This window comes from Mus caroli, chromosome 18, assembly GCF_900094665.2.
Source record: "Mus caroli chromosome 18, CAROLI_EIJ_v1.1, whole genome shotgun sequence".
Taxonomy (NCBI): Eukaryota; Metazoa; Chordata; class Mammalia; order Rodentia; family Muridae; genus Mus; species Mus caroli.
Window position 1 is genome coordinate 1,679,193 of NC_034587.1, and position 13,787 is coordinate 1,692,979.

Below are 13,787 nucleotides of genomic sequence, written 5' to 3' on the forward strand. Positions count from 1 at the left end.
GTCTGGTTTTATGGTATGGTGCTTCTGAAAATAAAAAGGTAGAAATTCTTAGGTGTTGAAATATAGACTCTGATTTCTATGCACCATCAAGTTTTATGGAGAGGTTCTTGTTAAAGTAATTTGGTAATCTCTGTATGTGTGTCCACGTGCATTTCATGCATGCGTCCGTACTGATGAATACCAACCAGGGATGGTTGTACTGACATTTTTGGTTTNTTTTTTTTTTTTTTTTTTTTGGTTTTTCGAGACAGGGTTTCTCTGTATAGCCCTGGCTATCCTGGCACTCACTTTGTAGACCAGGCTGGCCTCGAACTCAGAAATCCGCCTGCCTCTGCCTCCCGAGTGCTGGGATTAAAGGCGTGCGCCACCACGCCCGGCTTGTACTGACATTTTTGAAATAATATAGTTTGCTCTTGGTACTAAGAAGAAAGAACTGTGTAGCATTCTAGTTTAATTTTAGTTGAGCAAAATTTAAAATCAGCCTCAGGTTCTTGGTTATTCGTTAACTCAAACTTAAAATTAGAAATGTGGAAATAACTTGCTTGGCAGTTCGGACTTTCTGAGGGAAGCCATGTCATGTTGTATGTGTGTGCTTTTAAAAATAGATCTCATAGCAGAGAGATAGGCTTCCTCATCTGTATTCCTGGCTGATTGCTGCAGAGGTGAGCAGTGGTCTATCAGACAAGCGCTATGAGCTCACCGCTCTCCCAAAAGGGCTGCATACTAGCTGCATCTGCCTTCAGTTCATCTTTGGTCAAAGCTCTTTTGTTTTAAGCTAAGTGCCAGAGGGTAAACACTCTTGACCCAGACTGTAAATATTTGTCATACATCTGGTTAGTTTAGCTTTTAACTGAACAAAATCATTTTGGCAGAAGAGTCGTTAAAGTTTGACAACCTACAAATTACACAAAATCCTGACTTCACATCCCTCGTTTTCTCACACAGGCAGCGACTGGCTTATGAAGCGTTTTTTCCCTGGTGTTGAAAATGCCCTGAAACATGTATTCTTAAGCCAATGAAGCATATAAACATGGATGAAAAACATGAGCCATGTGTAAATATGTGTGATGTCTTCTGTCAGTCCCTTGAGGGTCATTAATTGGATGCTTTTCCATATTAAGGGGCTCTGTGGAGAGTGGTTGCTCTGAAAACCTAAGAACCTATTTTGGGCCATGTAGGTGGTAGCAAAGCCAGTCCCTGTTGCATTGCCACTTTTGGTATAAACTCCCCTCTGTTGTGCTCTGGAACCTCAGAGGTGACCATCCTTGTTCTTGGAATGCAAGTGTCTATGACATGTCAAAGTTCATTTATGGATTGGAATATGGCTCAGTGGTAGAAAGAGCTCTTGCAGTGCGTAGTAGCAAGCTGGTGTTCATGAAGCCTTGAGTTCCAGCCCCAGTCCTCTGGAGAGCAATGGTATCTAATTGGTAGCCCAGGAGGAGGGGCTCTATGGGCTTTGGGAGAAGCCTTGTGTTTGTGAAAAGGCACAGCAGTTCAGATCTGTCGCTCTAGATGAGTGAGACATGAGTAGCAAGAAGACATTCAGGATTTGCTAGAGAGGGTCCTGCCTGGGCTGGGCATTGTGAGTCTGTGAGAAGCTGTGTTGAGGAAAATGTGGGTTGACCTCACTTTTAGTTGTTCTTTGCTGTGTCTAATCCAGAAAAAAAAAAAAAATTGCTGCCTAAGGCAACGAAGCTGTGCCTGTCTCTTCAGTGGGGTCTCCAGCTGTCAGGGAGCTGTGAACAGGCTGATGTAGTCAGACAAGACTGTTTTCCTTCCCAAAGCTTTACAATACAATGTCAGACTTGAGTGAGAGAAACTGTCAGAAATCTCGTCCTCATCTGTGCTGTGTGAGCAGCTGCCGGGCGTTTTGGCTCCTTATAAAGCATTGAGAGAAGTCAGATGCATTAAACATTCTCCCATCCATCCTAAGGAGGCCTGGCTTAGCCAGGAGGATAAGAGCATTCCTCCCTATCTGTGTTAAAGAGGGCCCTAAGAAGAAGCCTAGAGCAACTGGGACCATATGTCACTGATCTGAAGTTGGCAGGATATGTTTATGTAGCCCGGTAATAGCAACCACTGTTCTGGGACTGGCAACGTAGCTACATTTTAGACTATCCACACAGATAAGTAAAACCTGCTGCTCTTAAGAGAGGAACAGGACCCCCCCTCCCCATGTACTTGCCAGGGAGGACATGTAAACATCATTGATGAAAGTCAGATTAACAAGAGAAAGCATTATACATTTTACTAGTATTTTATGCGCACAGGATTCCTAGAGGAGCAGCCACATTCTAAGAGTTTGAGCTTAGAGAGATAGACAGTGATGTCATGGTAGGTCACATGGAGAAAGCCAATGAACGATAAGGATCCCTTCATGGAATGGGACACATGAAGTGGCCATGGTGACTTATTTTGGGCCAGTTCTCCATCTCTGCTTAGGAGTTGGTCTCTTCTTTCTTTTTAATTTATTTTTGACTCAGGGTTTCTCTCTGTACTCCTGACTGTTCTGGAACTCACTCTAGAGACCAGGCTGGCCTCGAACTCACAGAGATCCACCTGCCTCTGCCTCCTTAGTGCTGGTATTAGAGGTGTGGGCTATTATGCCTTTAATATGTTGTGTGCCTTTCTGTTTCTTCATGTTCCCCTCCCCCTCTCTCCCCATCTCTCTCTTTCTCTGTGTGTGTCCTCCACAATGCATTGCTTTTCATTTAAAGGGAAGGAGAGAGGGAGGGAGGAAGGGAGAGAGGCAGAGGAGGGTATGGACGGAGGGAAGAAACACGGGGATAGAGAACTTTCCGCACAGCTGCTGATTCTTGGTTGCTTTTAGCTCACAGCAGACGGTACGCCAGCATTGTATTTTGGGTGTACGCTAGTTAACTTTCTTTTACTGCCGAAGAAATACGTGGAATAAAACAGAAAGCAAAGGTTCGTCATGGCTTCCAGTGTCAGGAGTTCCAACCCATGGTCAGTTGGCCAGGTTTCTTGTCATGGACCAGAGAGCCTCACTTTGTCATAGGGAAGTAAAAGAAAGAAGAAATTGTAATATCACATTTTGGAGGCCAGAAGAGGGCATCAGATACCCTGGAGTTGTAGTCAGGGACAGTGAGCCATACTGTGGATGCTGGGAAATTGAACCCGGATCCTTGAGGAAGAACAACCAGTGCTCTTAACCACTGAGCCATTTCTCCAACCCTTAGGTTTCACCTCTTAAAGATTCTGCCGCCCCTAGTTTTAGCATTTGAGGGATAAGCCATTATTAACACATTGAAGATTTAGACTGTATCAGAATGATATTGTTTAGGCTCCATCATGTGTTACATAACATCAAGATGCTGGACTGGGGAGATGGTACCTGTTCTGCAGGTATAATGATCAGAGTCCAGATCACCAGGAGCTGTGTAGGAAAGGCAGGCACAGTGGCACAGCTAAGGCTGTGGAGACAGGGAGGCTGCTAAAGCTCATCAGCAAGTCAGTCTGGCTAAACTGATAAGCTCAGGGCAGCAAAAGATACTGGGCAAAAGCAAAGGTGAAGAATGACTGAAGAAAGGCACTTGAATGTCAGCCTCTGGACTTTACATGCACCAGCACATATCTATGTGCATTTGCACATAACGTGTCACACACAGTAACAGGTACATATGCCACAGAAGTCATACACACACAAAGAGAGAGAGAGAGACCACCTCCCTATTTTTTTTTTTTTTTTTTAGAAAAAGTGCAGTACAGTAAATCACAATATGACTTTGTAAAGTTGCTAACCTGAGGCTTCACTTCTCTGCAGTCTGCCTTGTCTTTTGCTTTAGTTGGTTTAGGAGCTATTTGAACATTTAACTGACTAATCCCGATGTTATGGAATAGTTATGTTTTAAGACGTCAATGTAGTTTTCTCAGATTAGTAGAGGTTTGTTTAAGAAGCCACCTGATTGCAGAAGTGGCCATGCTGATAATTAGTTACCTGACAGTGAGTCTGCTCTTGTTTAGAACCACAGTGTTTAGATACAGGCTGTCACATGATACTGCTAGTTGCTTAGAAAAAGCAGCGATCCCCATTTCAACTGGCTGGGCAGTGATGACTGTGGTCAGGGTGGACATTGTTTGAAGTCTGGAGTAAGCTTGTGAATGTTCTGCATATGGGGTATTTAACTAGATGTAAACCTACAAGCAGAGCTTCATGTTGTTAGGGCTGGACATATTCCTCAGTGGCAGGGCACATGTTAGTCATGTTTCAAGCCCTGAGTTTGAGTTCCAGCACCACAAATAAGTTTTCCTATTGTATGTGTTTGATATGTCTAATAGACGGTGTTTGTTGTTGCCTAGTGCTTAGTAATAGCAAGTACTACATAAATATTTGCAGAATGGAGAAGTTGATGAACGGGAATGTGTGAATGAGCTGATAGTGGAAAGGTTGAATGCCTGTTTGATTTCTACATCGGCTAAAGCCCCTACTAGCATCTGCTTTACAACACTCCTGACTCCTTCAAACCTCTCCAGAAGGAAAGCAATGGGATGTTTTTGTTTTAGACTGTTACATTCTGACACTGCAGGTGACAAGCTGTTAACAAAATGAGTAATTAAGCACAGAAGGTGTTGATAATGAAGCCGAAATCAATCTGTCGCTGAATCCAGGGCTCTGTTTGGTGGGAAATGGGCTGACTACTGCACCACTGAATTTGAAGAACTAACTGGGAAAATTAGGGGTTTTAAACAGGCGTCAAATGTTCAGCTTCACAAAGGAGGCCCAATGTCTAGAAAATTGTGTGCTTGGTGATAAAACTGATAAGGTGTGCTCTATCCCTGCAAAGGCATCACAGCTTTCCAAAAACGGCCACTGTTGGATCTGATTCTTGATATGCTGTCATTTCCTTCACAAGATTTGATAGTGTGCTGTCCCAATTGTAGGCTTGCCTGGAATCTGGAATGCATTGTTCTAACTGCAGCTCCTTCAGGCTCTGCTTGTCTGAGTATGAGCTAGTAACTCATCTGCTGCTTTGATTTCCTCATCTGTAAAATGGGCGTGAGACCACATGGTACATCAAGTTGCTGTTGGTCAAGTGTAACAGTGCATGGAGTGCAGCCTCTGCCCCGTGGCATGCTCATGGAAGGAATGAAAAAAACTTCATTCAGGGTAGCATGGAGTAAGAGAGAAGTAGTGGGGAGGCCATATGATTGTTAAAGTCTTGAACAAGGATGATGGTTGCAGGCAGGACAGGAAGGGGCCAGAAAAGGCTGAGGGAGGAACTACCTAGCCTGAGGGAGGGGCTGGGTATAGAGATCTGTAGCAAGGAAAGAGGCAAAAGCTGGGCAGATCACACCCATTGGCCATGGCACAGGTCAGAAATGAAGAAAGAGGGGCTGGGGAGATTGGTGAGGAAGGGGTTAACCAGTGAACCACTGAGTTTTAAGAATTCAAGAGATTTAAACATGTCTACCTGAGAACCTGGGTCCAGTTCTCAGCATTTACACAGTACCTCACAACCATCTGCAACTCTAGTTCCAGGGGCTTTGACACTCTCTTCTGATTTCTATAGGTACCAAGAAGGATTGTGGTAGACATACTATGTGCATTCAAAACACTCAGACACATAAAAAATAAAATAAAATAAAATAAGTAAATCTAAGAAGAAGACAGAGAAGGGGAGAAGAGGAGGAGGAGGAAAAGGAGGAGGAGGAAGAGGAAGCAGCAGTAATGAGCTTGTTTGTCTGTATCAGTCCAGCCTAATGGTGGCAGGTTGAGGGCAGCAGGGTACTTGTGGCCAGCCTGCCTCCACTGCCAGGATGCTCTTGTCACAGAGAGATTCTTCCTGATCCGACTGAAGTCAGGCTGTGTTCTCACAGGAGACAGAAAGAGGAGAGAAGCCTCAGGTTCAAGTCTACTGCTCTGAGCGGTGACCACACCCACTATTGTGCACAAAGCCACTGCCTTTGCCTGTGTAAAACCCAATTCAATAGAATTGATACCTACACGTTTCACCTTGTGATTAATCACATAACAAAGTGCCATATACTAGACAAGATCTCTCAGTAGGCAGCGTGCTTTTCTTGGAGTTGGCCCACGTCTTCCCTTTCTTTGTTTGTTTGTTTGGTTTGGTTTGGTTTTTTCGAGACAGGGTTTCTCTGTGCAATCCTGGCTGTCCTGGAACTCTCTGTAGACCAGGCTGGCCTCGAACTCAGAAATCTGCCTGCTTCTGCCTCCCAAGTGCTAGGATTACAGGCGTGTGCTACCACTGTCCCACCAAGTCTTCCCTTTATCCGAGATTTCAAGCTTCTTTGGCCCTGACCACATATGGGATGGGAGTCAGACTGAAAGGCCTGGATCTGCCTGGATCTGCTCCTAGCTGTGTCAGGGGTATGCCCAGCTTGTCACAGTGCAGGTGAGTGCTGCCTCTGAGTGTCTTTCAAGATAGAGCAGGAATTTGACCCTATTGAAAGCTATAGTCACCTGACACAACCTATTTCCAAGACTATAGTGAGTAAAAATTCTTTTGTACTACAATGACAATTAGATTGTATACCAAGAATCAAGCTTGGTGTGAAGTACTTAAGTCAAAATCCACAGGGTATTCCTAAAGAATACAAAAGAGGGAGCTGGGGAGATGGCCACCTACAGATGAAGACCTGCCTTTAGATGTCCTGTGACAAAGAAGTATGGTCGCACAAGTCTCTAATGCTGGCACTGTATAGGTGGGGAGATAGAGACAGCCCCAGAGCTCACTGGCTCTGCCAGCCTATCCTGTTAGTGAGCTCACGCAGCTCAGTTACAGTTAGACACCATGTCTCAAAAAATAAAGTGGAGGTCAGCTGAGGGAAGGACTGAGGAAGGACTTGGAACATTGGGCTGGAAGAGCCATTGCGTGTTGAGAGCTCAGCAGGCTGTTCTGTACGAACTTGGAAGATGAGAATGTTGAGAGCAGTGTCTAGCTTGTGAAGTTTCAGAAGGGAGCAGTCTCTACTGGGCCTCTGTGTGGAGAATCTGTGATGTCTGGTCAGCTGGAGCTGAAGAATTGGCTGTGATTAACAAGAGACCAGAACCACTATAATAAAACCTTTGTTTTATAGCGACAGTTGATGTTTCAATGATGAACATCAGTGTAAAAGTGTAACCCTTATCTCCCTAACTTGCCTTTGGCCATAGTGTTCTATTACAGTAATAGTAACCCTAACCAAGACACTAGAGAAAGCTGAATGTCAATCAACTTTAGGTATTAACAAAACTTTCAATGTTGTGTACATAGGAACAACTTTGGAAGGAAATGCTATTAATCTTTAAAGTTGCGTTAATCTTTAAAGCTGTGTTGAAGGATAACAGGCTGAAAACAACATGTCTTAGATCTGCCCTAAAAGCTAGGGTGCTGAGCCTGGGGATTCGGGTATATAGGAGTTCATTGTAGCAGTGCCTGTACTTTATGTAGACTTGCTTTTGTTTAAAATTAAAGCAACAACTAGGTACCATGCATGATTCAATATGGGAAATTCCTACAGCTATGGATTTGGCAGAACTTTGCAGTTGATTTCAAATCCAAAAACCATTAAAGGTGGCTAAAAGTATGATTTTAAAGTGCTTTTACATATAATGTAAAAAATGTGTCAAAGAGAAAAATAATCGGACTCTTTGCAAGTCCTGTCATAGACCATTGGCCAGAGTTCTAACATAGAAATTCCTAAGGTAGGCAAAGGATCTGGACAGACAGCTCACAACCGGGAGATGATGGTCGGATGTGCTGAAACACGAACAAACTCTCAGCCTCATTTGTGAGGGAAAGTGTGCAGGGCTTGGGCCACCTCAGACCAGCAAGCCTCTAGCTGTTGGTCAGACATGAAGATTGGTAAGGCTGTGGAGAAAGTTCAGCTGATGGGAATGTAAGATGGCTCAATGCCAAGGAAGTCTAATTTGGCAGTTTCTGTCAGGATTCTTTCAGATGCAATCACAGTCAGGGTTACACACTGAAGCTCTGTTAGTAGAACTCAGCCAAGGCTGGGAACCTTCATCTCTCCTCTGTGGGGGTAACCTAGAAAACTGCATGCCCTGGAATGCCATACAGCTCTGAGAAGGGAAGAAGCCCCTGGGTACATGTTCTGGAAGGCCTCTCAAGTACATCACTGGAGACCCAATACTTGTGTATGAAATGGAAAATAAGTATCTTTAATTAATTTTTGTAAAGAAATTATGTAAAGACCTGGAGGAAACTCAGACAGGCAAGGGAGCGAGCCAGGACTGTAATGCCTCTGTGAGAACCTTCAAGTTCACGAAGGCATCTGTGCAGGTTGAGCCAGCATTATGTGATGTCCATTAGTGGCTCACTTTTATATAAAGCTGAGTAAAATTCCAAAAATAACAGTTAGATCATTTGAAAACATATGGGGTAGGTACCCATGAAATGTTTGCCTCAATGTGTGTTTTGTGCACAGTGTGTCCTGCCAGCCCAGGATGGGCCCTTCGATTAAGTCAGACATTGTGAGAAAGAAAGCGCTCTGCTCCCTCCTGGGACATTTCATCACCTCCCTCCTGGTTCCGCCAGCTGCTCTATTAAATATGAGGAGCAAGCATGCTTTCACCGACTAGGGAAGAAATCAGATGAGCTGTCTGCCCATAAATTATATCATGGCTCTTCGGAGAGTTTTGTAGCCTGGAGCCAGTGCTGTTTTCCTGTCTCAGGCTTAAGTTCGAGCAGCTGCATGCTGAATGCTTTTCCATTTTTGTTTAAAAATGTGTGTTAGCACCTCCTCCGAGTCCTCTTACTTCACACCCCATCCCAGCCCCAAACTCTCCTCTGGAAACACAAAGATTTTTAACCTTTTAAGAAACAAAATTAGGAAGTTCTCTTCCTATATCTTTCCCTTCTCTGTAAGAAACAAACCATCGGGGATACTCCTTGTATTTGTATATGATGTATCTTCTAAAAGGCAGAGAGGGTGTGGAGTTTGCATGACCAGCCCACTTAAGTGCTACTCCAGTTTCAGGTGGAAGCTGAGCAATCATGCATGGAGGCCTTAATAGAAATGAAAAGGTTTTTAATTATTGCATTTCTCCATCCCCCCAGCTCCTGGGGGGGGGGGAGGGAGATCTGAGCTCAAGTTCTCATCCCTGTGCAGTAGACACTTTACCTACTGAGCCATCTCCATTCTTTAAAAATGAATATCCAGTCTTGTTGCAGATCAGACTATTTGCATATTTAACATAGTAAACACTCCCTTTAAAGCAGCCTGACAGCTGACCTTTCCCAGAGCTCTGGTTCACAGGCTTCCTTCCTTCATGGGAGCCCTGACCTCTTAAGCTTTGGAACTCACTTGACTGAAAACTGTCTCCCATTGTCCTGTTTCTCCCGCTGGTGCTTTGTGGACAAGCTCAGTGCTGTGGGGATCTGTGTTGCGGAGCCCAGCCCAGCTGCCTGGAGCTCTGGAAGGAGTTCCCTGTGCACAGGACACATATTGAGACATCCAGAAATGTTCCCCTTGTTTTTATGTTATTGCAAAATAATCTAAACTCTACTGGATGGCATTTAGGTTTGTTAATTCGTTAGTCTGTACATTGGTAAGGGCAAACAGACTACAATACAACAACGTATTAACCAAGGTGTCAGGGTTTGAACGACCAATCACAAACATCACAAATGTTATCTCTTACGTTTCAATTTTATAATGAAACCAGCAAACATTGGGCTAGCAAAAGAAAAAAATGGCAAAAATCGGGTATGTATGGATCCTGGTAAATTAGCTGTGTGTGAATGTGGCTACCAAGTGTAACTGGAGAGAGAAAGGATCTGGGGAAGGAAGAATTGGGGTGGGGGTGGATGGATGGATGGATGTAGAGTAGCCAGTGACTGAGACCACCAGCCCACGTCCTCAGCTAAGCTCAGCACTCTGTTAGGCATGTGAGTGTCTGCAGGGCACTCTGTTAGGCATGTGAGTGTCTGCAGGGCACTCTGTTAAGTATGTGAATGTCTGCAGGGCAAGCTGGCCTGAGAGTCCCACAGCTGGAGCACTCTGAGCCTGACACTGGACTCACATCTTGTCCTGGCCTCCATACTTTCTCTCAGCTTAAGGCTCTGGGTTTGGTTCTTGTGCCTTTGTTTTGTTGCTTTTTCTCCCTGCTGTGTTGCTGAGGAGGGAACCCAGGGCCTAATGCTCTGCACTGAGCTGCACCCCAGTCAGCATACCCATTTCATTAAGTATCACCTACAGTGTGTTAGGAATTGACTGTTTCCATCAGGGTGGGATATCACAGGTTCTATCTTGAAATGGACCTGTGGCAAGAACCACTGTCTTAGTTAGACTTCCATTGCTGTGAAGAGACACCATGACCAAGGCAACTTTTATAAAAGACAACATTTAATTGGGGCTGGTTCAGAGGTTTCAGTCTATTATCATCATGGTGGAAAGCATGGCATTGTGCAGGCAGACTTAGTGCTGGAGAAGCCAAGAGTTCTTCACCGTGATCTAAAGGGAGCCAGACAGGGACTACTGTGTCTTAGGCAGCCAGGAGAAGGGTCTCACTCCACATTGGGCAGAACCTGAGCATAGGAACCTCACCTCCACAGCAACGAAGGCCACACCTCCTAATAGTGCCACTCTGAGCCAATCATATTCAAATCACCACAGGCACCCTGCATAACTACACCCCAAGCATAATGCTCCCCTGAATTGAGGGCCCTAGGAAATAAGAGCATGAGAAGGATGACTCAGCTTAAACATGTTTTCTGGGGTCAGATGCCTTCCAGTGCAGAGCTCCCAGACAGCTCAGCAGCACCCCACTTTTTTTCTTTCTTCCTTTCTTTCTTTCTTTTTTTTCTCTTTTCTTTTTTTACTTTTAGCTCCCCCTTTGGGTTTGGTAAACTTGATGTGCTCGCTGGTTCAGATGAAACCTGGGCGTGTAGCAATTTGGAAAATGCTGTGCACAAATGAACTGTAGTCAGTAGGACCAGTACTTTCCCTTTGTGGGAAAATGTGTTTATGATGCTATTGTTAGCTGTTTTTCTTGGATGACAAAATGCCCATGGTTGTTGTAACATGTTTCTGAGAGACAGAGGATGAAAATCACAACAAAAACGTGAGCTTTTCAAGTTAGCACATGAGCTATGTGCATCGATGATGGGAAGGAATGGAGCCAGGAAAACGATTATAAAGAAAAAGCATACATGGGCCGGGAGGTACTTCTGCCAATGAGCGGGCCTGCTGCCAAGCCTGGCCACCTGCATTCCATCCGCAAAACCCACATGGTGAAAGAAGGGAGGTGGCCTCTGCAGGTTTCCCTTAGGGCTAACACATGCACGTACATACACACACACACACACACACACACTCTCTCACACACGTGCGCACACAAAATAAGTAAAATAAAATAGAATAACACTGAAAAGACAGCCATCAGGAGGCCTCTGTCAGTATTTTTCTTTGGAACTAATTTCTAGCTGTTCAGCACTCACCAGCTCCTGTTAGAAGCAACAGGAGCTTCCTAGCATTAAGCATCCACTAGAGCTGAGTTACAGGATGCTCACATATGGGTGATTGACAAGCCCCTCACCCCAAGCCCCTCTGCATTCTCCTGCTGCTCAGCCAAATCTTGACTAGTAGGTTTTTGGGAATTGGTTTTCTTCTTACTTCTGCCTGGAGGATCACATGTTTGGAAACAAAAGGACCAAAGAACCAACATGAAGAGCACATGGAGGACAGCAGAGGTCTTTTGGGGTGGGGTGTAGCTCAGTGTGGATGGGGGGGGGGCTGGGTTCCACAGGGGAAAGCCATGCTCAGAGCCTGGCCTGGGCTCCCGGCGATTTCCAGTGAACATCAGTGAAGGTCAAAGCAGATGGAGCAGGAGTTGGGTGTTGTGTGGGTGTCTGCAGAGGACCTGTCCTCCTTACCATGTTCTGTCTGACTTGCTCAGGCAAGTTTCTTCAGAGGTGAAGAGCTGCCGTGATAGAAAACCTTTTTCCTTTGCCAAAATATCATGATCAAATATTTTTTTTTTAAGATTTATTTATTTATTATATGTAAGTACACTGTAGCTGTCTTCAGACACTCCAGAAGAGGGCGCCAGATCTCGTTACAGATGGTTGTGAGCCAACATGTGGTTGCTGGGAATTGAACTCTGGACCTTCGGAAGAGCAGTCGGGTGCTCTTACCCACTGAGCCATCTCACCAGCCCATGATCAAATATTTTTAATGCTAAACAAAATGACATACTGGCTGGCAAGGATCACCCAAACACTCTCCTTCATTAAAAGGTGGGTGACGCTGCTGCTGGAAAACCAAGGTGAGAGGCTACTGTGTTCTGAGGAAGATGCCTGAGGCAGCTCTGCCTAACACTGTTCTATTAACTTTTGGCTCCTGAGTGTATGAGCTTGTGTTCCAAATTTATCACCAGAAGAATATAGGGACAATTGCTTTTCTTTCTCTCAAGCTCCTTTGTTTTTTAACTCTAACATTTATTTTACTTTTGGTTTGTATACAAGTATATGTATATTTTATTATGTGTATGTTCACATGCCTGTGGAGACCAGGAGAGGCCAGTTTCATGCAGCTGGAATTACAGGCAGCTATGAGTTGCTACCCATATAGGTGGTGGGATCTGAACTCAAGTCCTCTGCAAGACCATCAAGTGCTCCTAGTCCCCGAGCTGAGCCATCACTCAGTCTAGTGTGGCTCTTGCTTTGCTTAGCCTCACCCATGTTTCCAGGCTCTCCCACCCAGACCTAGTCATCTCCACTGCTCTAGAGGTTCATGCTGTCCTGTGTCCCACTTCCCTACAGAAACAGGGACGGCAGAGACAGGTTTTGATGGCATGTTGGGCCCCTTCTGTTTATGAATTCACTCGCAGGGGGCCCAAAGATCACCTGCAGGGACCACACAGCCCTTTCTCCATCCACACTCTCAGCTCAGCTCAGCATTAACCTGTTAACCCTTTGTGTTTTCTTCAGCTCTCAAGAGGCCTCTGGGGTTTCTTCCCCCAGTTTTTCATACTGGGAATAAAATATATGTGATGTGTAATTCACCATCTTACACATGTGAAATGTGCACATGTCAGTGGTATGAAATGCATGTGTAACAAGCTGCCATCATCACCCATCTGCAGACACTCTTCATCTGGGAAAAGCCAAAACTCTTCTCACGCCTGCTTAACAGTAACACTTCAGTTGCTCTGCTTGACCTGCAGTAGCTGCCACTTCAACTTGTGTCCTTTTTAGGTCACTAGTGTAAGAATGTCGTTGTCCTTTGTATCTAGCTTGTTGGGAGCTAATATAACGTTGTCAAATTTCATGTATGCTGTGAGGTACATTGGTATTACCCTCATGAGTGTGCAGTGACAGGCAGTGATAGCACACACCTTTAATCCCAGCACTTGGGAGGTGCAGGCAGATGGATCTCTGTGAGTTCGAGGACAGTCTTGTCTACAGAGTGAGTTCCAGGACAGACAGGGCTACACAGAGAAACCCTGTCTAGGAAAAACAAAAGTGTGTGTGTGTGTGTGTGTGTGTGTGTGTGTGTGTGTGTGTGTAAACACATGACAGGGTATGCAGGTGTGGAGGTCAGTAGACAACACTGGGTTTCGGTCCTTGCTCTCCACTCTGTTTGAAATGAAGTATCTTGTTCATTCATGTGCGTACAAGGGTAGCTGGCCCGTGCCCTTTGAGAGAGCCCTCCGTCTGTGCCGCCCAGCTTGCCGTTGGGGTTATAGATAAATGCTACACCTAACTTTACATGGGTCCTGGGGATCTGAACTCTGGGCCTCGTGCTTGCACAGTGGGTACTTTATCCATCCCCCATGCTTGCACAGTGGGTACTTTATCCAT

The 13,787-nt window shown here is 45.0% G+C and overlaps 1 protein-coding gene across 16 annotated transcripts in view; it reads left to right on the forward strand.

Moving 5' to 3' along the window:
- Positions 1-13,787, forward strand: part of Svil (supervillin) — a 199,800-nt gene that overhangs the window by 88,674 nt on the left and 97,339 nt on the right. The window lies entirely within an intron of this gene.